The sequence below is a fragment of the Ceratotherium simum genome, chromosome 36, assembly GCF_057802395.1.
Source record: "Ceratotherium simum simum isolate JZ-2026a chromosome 36, ASM5780239v1, whole genome shotgun sequence".
NCBI lineage: Eukaryota > Metazoa > Chordata > Mammalia > Perissodactyla > Rhinocerotidae > Ceratotherium > Ceratotherium simum.
Genome location: NC_141935.1, coordinates 19,531,887 through 19,538,956, shown reverse-complemented (window position 1 = coordinate 19,538,956; position 7,070 = coordinate 19,531,887).

Genomic DNA, 7,070 nt, shown 5'->3' with positions numbered 1-7,070 from the left:
CTAATGTTACCCCAAGTCCCATCCCAGGTTGTGACATAAAGCAGATTTATTCATTTAGGAGTGAATATTCCAACGGACTAATATTTATTGGGACGTACTAAATATAATACTATCCTCCAAGGAATTTACAGCCTGTTTAAAGCAACCTTAAAATAGCTTTATTTGTTGTCAAAGGCAATAACAATTGATGCTGAATGGTCATGAAGACATGCTGATTTTCAGCCAGAATATAACGCAATTATTACCTTTCTCCAAGTACATTACTACATCCAAAGTATATTGGTACCTCCAGAGCTTTAGATAAAAAGACAACGTATTAATAACGGGCGGGGTAGACTTTCACTCAAACAATATAATGGAGGATTTGGAAGAGACTAACACGTTATTAATACAACTCTGGCTACAGAAACAAAATAATTACAAAAGGAGAGAAATAAAGGAAGCAAAATGTTCACAAGATTCATTGAAAAACGTTTTTCTACAGGAAAATTGAAGGTTGCTCTTCAAAAAAAAAAAGAAAAAACACACAAGTTTAAAATATGACCGGTTACAAAGGTATTCCAGTGGCTGGCCCAGTGGCATAGTGGTTAAGTTCACATGCTCTGCTTCTGCAACCTGGGATTCACAGGTTTGGATCCCAGGCGTGGACGTATGCACCAGTTATCAAGCCATGCTGTGGCGGCATCCCACATATAAAGTCAAAGGATATGGGCACAGCTGTTAGCTCAGGGCCAATCTTCCTCAGGTAACAGAGAAGGATTGGTAACGGATGTTAGCTCAGGGCTAATCTTTCTCACAAAAAAAAAAAAAAAAAGATATTCCACAGTTCTTTTTGTTATTGTCTTTCAAAGGAAGAAAAAAGCAGATTTTGGTTTGTTTTGCAAAACAAAAAACAAAAACACCAAAGAGGTCCCTGACTTGTCTGCAGGCACATTGGGAATAGCCTGAGTAAGGAATTCACCCCCTACCCACAAGCCCAGTGACTGGTCCCCCAGCCAGTTGCTCATAGCCCCAGCAGTGCCCTTGCAATGGACACACTCCACAATGGCTGTCAATCACTTGCCCCTATTTTTTTTTTAATTTTTTGTTTATTGCAGTAACATTGGTTTACAACATTGCAAAAATTTCAGGTGTACATCACTACACCTCCACTTCTGCACAGATTACATCATGTTCACCACCAAAACACCAACTACAACCCATCACCACCCACATGTACCAAACCATCCCCTTCATCCCCCTCCCTCGCCCCCTCCCCCCCGGCAACCACCAATCCAATCTCTGTCCCTATGTGTTTGTTTATTGTTGTTATTATCTACTACTTAATGAAGGAAATCATACGGTATTTGACCTTCTCCCTCTGACTTATTTCACTTTGCATTATACCCTCAATGTCCATCCTTGTTGTCACAAATGGCTGGATTTCATCATTTCTTATGGCTGAGTAGTATTCCATTGTGTATATATACCACATCTTCTTTATCCATTCGTCCCTTGATGGGCACTTAGGTTGCTTCCAAGTCTTGGCTATCATGAATAACGCTGCAATGAACACAGGGGTGCATGTGTCTTTACGCAGTGGTGTTTTCAAGTTCTTTGGATAAATACCCAGCAGTGGAATAGCTGGATCATATGGTAGTTCTAACCTTGATTTTTTGAAGAATCTCCATACAGTTTTCCATAGTGGCTGCACCAGTTTGCACTCCCACCAGCAGTGTATGAGAGTTCCCTTCTCTCCACATCCTCTCCAACACATGTTGTTTCCTGTCTTGTTAATTATAGCCATTCTGACAGGCGTGAGGTGATATCTCATTATAGTTTTGATTTGCATTTCCCTGATAGTTAGTGATTTTGAACATCTTTTCATGTGTCCGTTGGCCATCTGTATATCTTCTTTAGAGAAATGTCTGTTCAGGTCTTTTGCCCATTTTTTAATTGGGTTGTTAGTTTTTTTGTTGTTGAGATGCATGGGTTCTTTATATATTTTGGAGATTAAGCCCCTATCAGAAGTATGGTTTGCAAATATCTTCTCCCAATTGTTAGGTTGTCTTTTCATTTTGTTGATGGTTTCCTTTGCTGTGCAGAAGATTTTTAGTTTGATGTAGTCCCATTTGTTTATTTTTTCTATTGTTTCTCTTGCCCGGTTAGACATGGTGTTTGAAAAGATGTTGCTAAGACCGATGTCAAAGAGCGTACTGCCTATGTTTTCTTCTAGAAGTTTCACAATTTCGGGTCTTACATTCAAGTCTTTAATCCATTTGGAGTTAATTTTTGTGTATGGTGTAAGGTAATGGTCTACTTTCATTTTTTTGCATGTGGCTATCCAGTTTTCCCAACACCATTTGTTGAAGAGACTTTCTTTTCCCCATCGTATATTCTTGGATCCTTTGTCAAAGATGAGCTGTGCATAGATGTGTGGGTTTATTTCTGGGCTTTCGATTCTATTCCATTGATCTGCGTGTCTGTTTTTGTGCCAGTACCATGTTGTTTTGATTACTATAGCTTTGTAGTATATTTTCAAATCTGAGAGTGTAGGACCTCCAGCTTTGTTCTTTTTCCTCAGGATTCCTTTAGCTATTCGGGGTCTTTTGTTGTTCGATATAAATTTTAGGATTCTTTGTTCTATTTCTGTGAAAAATGTTGTTGGAACTTTGATAGGGATTGCATTGAATCTATAGATGGCTTTAGGAAGTATGGACATCTTAACTATGTTAATTCTTCCAATCCAAGAGCATGGAATATCTTTCCATTTCCTTGTGTCTTCTTCAATTTCTTTCAAAAATGTTTTATAGTTTTCGGTGTACAGATCTTTCACCTCTTTGGTTAAGTTTATTCCTAGATATTTTATTCTTTTTGTTGCAATTGTAAATGGGATGGTATTCTTAATTTCTCTTTCTGCTACTTTGTTGTTAGTGTATAGAAATGCAACTGATTTTTGTATGTTGATTTTGTATCCTGCAACTTTACCATATTCGTTTATTACTTCTAAAAGTTTTCTGGTGGATTATTTAGGGTTTTCTATATATAAAATCATGTCATCTGCAAATAGTGACAGTTTCACTTCTTCCTTTCCAATTTGGATCCCTTTTATTTCTTTCTCTTGCCTGATTGCTCTGGCTAGGACTTCCAGTACTATGTTAAATAGGAGTGGTGAGAGTGGGCATCCTTGTCTGGTTCCTGTTCTTAGAGGGATAGTTTTCAGTTTTTCACCATTGAGGATGATATTAGCTGTGGGTTTCTCATATATGGTCTTTATTATGTTGAGGTACTTTCCTTCTATACCCATTTTATTCAGAGGTTTTATCATAAATGGATGCTGTGTCTTGTGAAATGCTTTCTCTGCATCTATTGAGATGATCATGTGATTTTTATTCTTCATTTTATTAATGTGGTGTATTACATTGATTGATTTGCGAATGTTAAACCATCCCTGCATACCTGGAATAAATCCCACTTGATCATGGTGTATAATCTTTTTAATGTATTGTTGTATGCGATTTGCTAATATTTTGTTGAGGATTTTTGCATCGATGTTCATCAGTGATATTGGCCTGTAATTTTCTTTTTTTGTGTTGTTCTTGTCTGATTTTGGTATCAGGGTGATGTCAGCTTCGTAGAATGAGTTAGGGAGCTTCCCTCCCTTCTCAATTTTTTGGAAGAGTTTGAGAAGGATAGGTATTAAGTTTTCTTTGAATGTTTGGTAAAATTCACCAGGGAAACCTTCTGGTCCTGGACTTTTATTTTTGGGGAGGTTTTTGATTACTTTTTCGATCTCCTTACTGTTGATTGGTCTATTCAAATTCTCTACTTCTTCTTGATCCAGTTTTGGAAGGTTGTATGATTCTAAGAATTTATCCATTTCTTCCAGATTGTCGAATTTGTTGGCACATAGCTTTTCATAGTATTCTCTTATAATCTTTTGTATTTCTGAGGTGTCTGTTGTAACCTCTCCTCTTTCATTTCTGATTTTACTTATTGGTGCTTTCTCTCTTTTTTTCTTGGTGAGTCTAGCTAAAGGTTTGTCAATTTTGTTGATCTTTTCAAAGAACCAGCTCTTGGTTTTATTAATTTTTTCTATTTTGTTTTTGGTCTCTATTTCATTAATTTCTGCTCTGATTTTTATTATTTCCCTTCTTCTACTGATTTTGGGCTTTGTTTGTTCTTCTTTTTCCAGTTCCTTTACGTGCATTGTTAGATTGTTTATTTGAGATTTTTCTTGTTTGTTGAGATAGGCCTGTATCGCTATAAACTTCCCTCTTAGAACTGCTTTTGCTGTATCCCATAAATTCTGGCATGTCGTATTTTCATTTTCATTTGTCTCCAGGTATTTTTTGATTTCTTCTTTGATTTCTTCGTTAACCCAGTCGTTGTTCAGTAGCATTTTGTTTAATCTCCACGTATTTGTGGCTTTTCTGATTTTCTTCCTATAGTTGATTTCTAGTTTCATACTGTTGTGGTCAGAAAAGATGCTTGGTATTATTTCAATCTTCTTAAATTTATGGAGACTTGTTTTGTGGCCTAACACGTGATCAATCCTGGAGAATGTTCCATGTGCATTTGAAAAGAACATGTATTCTTCGGTTTTTGGATGGAATGCTCTGTATATATCTACTAGGTCCAGCTGTTCTAGTGTGTCACTTAAGGCCAATTTTTCCTTATTGATCTTCTGTTTGGATGATCTATCCATTGCTGTAAGTGGAGTGTTAAAGTCCCCTACTATTATTGTGTTACTGTCTATTTCTCTTTTTATGTCTGTTAATAATTGCTTTATATATTTAGGTGCACCTACATTGGGTGCGCAGATATATACAAGTGTTATATCCTCTTGTTGGATTGTTCCCTTGATCATTATGTAATGCCCTTCTTTGTCTCTTTTTACAGTTTTTGTTTTAAAGTCTATTTTGTCTGATATGAGTAGTGCTACCCCAGCTTTCTTTTCATTGCCATTTGCGTGGAGTATCTTTTTCCATCCCTTCACTTTCAGTTTGTGAGTGTCTTTAGGTCTGAAGTGTGTCTCTTGTATGCAGCATATATATGGGTCTTGTTTTTTTATCCAGTCAGCCACCCTATGCCTTTTAATTGGAGCATTTAGTCCATTGACATTTAAAGTAGCTATTGATAAGTATGTACTTACTGCCATTTTTTAACTTTTTTTTTCTCAGTGTTTTAGTAGTCCTTCTCTGTTCCTTTCTTCTTCTATACAGAATTGATGGTCACTTTAGTTTGACCTCTGTCTGAAAGCTGTACTCTTTAACTGCCCTCTTCCCTCCTTTTATGTTTTTGATACAATATCTAACCTCTTTTTTGTGCTTTTGTATCCATTACCCTCTTATCATGGAAATAGATCATTTTTCCTATTTGTGGTCTTCTCTTTTCCCCTTAAATCAGTCCCTTTAACATTTCTTGTAGCACTGGTTTCTTGGTGACAAACTCCTTTAATTTTTGCCTATCTGGGAAAATTTTTATCTCTCCTTCCATTTTGAATGATAACCTTGCTGGGTAGCATATTCTTGGCTGTAAGTTTTTTCCTTTCAGCACTTTAAATATATCGTGCCATTCTCTTCTAGCCTGTAAGGTTTCTGCTGAGAAGTCAGCTGATAGCCTTATGGGGTTTCCTTTGTATGTAAATTGACATTCTCTTGCGGCTTTTAGGATTCTCTCTTTATCTTTAATTCTGGACATTTTGATTATGATGTGTCTTGGTGTGGGCCTCTTTGGGTTTATCTTGTTTGGGGCTCTCTGTGCTTCCTGTACTTGGATGTCTGTTTCATTCCTTAGGTTAGGGAAGTTTTCATCTATTATTTCTTAAATAGATTCTCTGCCCCCTTGTCTCGCTCTACTCCTTCCGGGACACCTATAACATGGATGTTAGTGCGCTTGATGTTGTCCCAGAGGTCCCTTAGACTGTCCTCACTCTTTTTAATTCTTTTCTCTTTTACCTCTTCACCTTGGGTAATTTCTTCTAATCTTTTGTCCAGCTCACAGATCCGTTCCTCTGTATCCTCTACTCTGCTTTTGAGTCCCTCTAATGAATTTTTCATTTCCAGTATTGTATTCTTCACTTCTGATTGGTTCTTTTTTATATCTTCCATTTCTTTGTTGACATTCTCACTGAGTTCATCTATTCTTCTCCCCAGATCAGTGAGTATCCTTAACACTCTTAGTTTGAACTCTCTGTCGGGTAGGTTGCTCATTTCTGTTTCACTTAGTTCCTTTTCTGGGGTTTTGTCCTGTTCCCTTACTTGGAATGTATTCTTTTGCCTCCTTATTTTGCCTCTTTCCCTGTGCTTGTGTCTACGTATTAGGTAGGTCAGCTACGTCTCCTGCTCTTGGATAGGCGACCTTATGTAAGTGATGCCTTAGGAGTCCTGCAGTGTGCTTCCCTCAGTTCTCAATGTTCCCGGGGTGACCCCTATGTGTGCTACGTTTGTCTTTCTCTTGTGGCCTGTTTGCTCTCCCTGTAGGAGCCTAGGGAGGCTGAGTTATGCTCCTGGCCAGCTGTTGTAATGCTCAGCTGTTTGTAGTTGTTATGGGCCCTTCAGTCTCTTTATGAGGTGTGGGGAGCCCCAGCACAGTTGGCTGCAAGTTCTAATACCACATTTGTGTTGCAGTATTTCTTTTAAGTGAGTAGGCCCCCAGCGTGGCAGGTTGTTAGGCTCAGAGCCTTACAATTGCTGTAAGCCTCTAGTCTATTAGGTCTCTTGTCAGCTCTCTGAGGATTGCAGCTGGGCTGGGGCTGGCCTCAGGCACAGGAGCACCCAATTGTTTCAGGCTTTGGAAGGTGGGGCAAACCCCCTATGTGGGTCTTTGAGAAGCACAAGTCTTCTTCAGCTGACAAGCCCTGCCGCCCACAGGTCCACACACACAGTCAACACAGTCCTGCCCCGTGTGCACTCCCTGACCTCCCCAAGCAGACCCAGTCTCTCCACAGCGGGAGCCGCACACACTCCACCACCGACCCACACTCTCCACCTGCTCCTTGTGGACACCCTGCCGCTAAAGTAGGCTCAGTCGCCAGGCTGCAGAGAATCCAGTCACCAATCTATGCAGGCCCACAAGTTGCCTGAGGG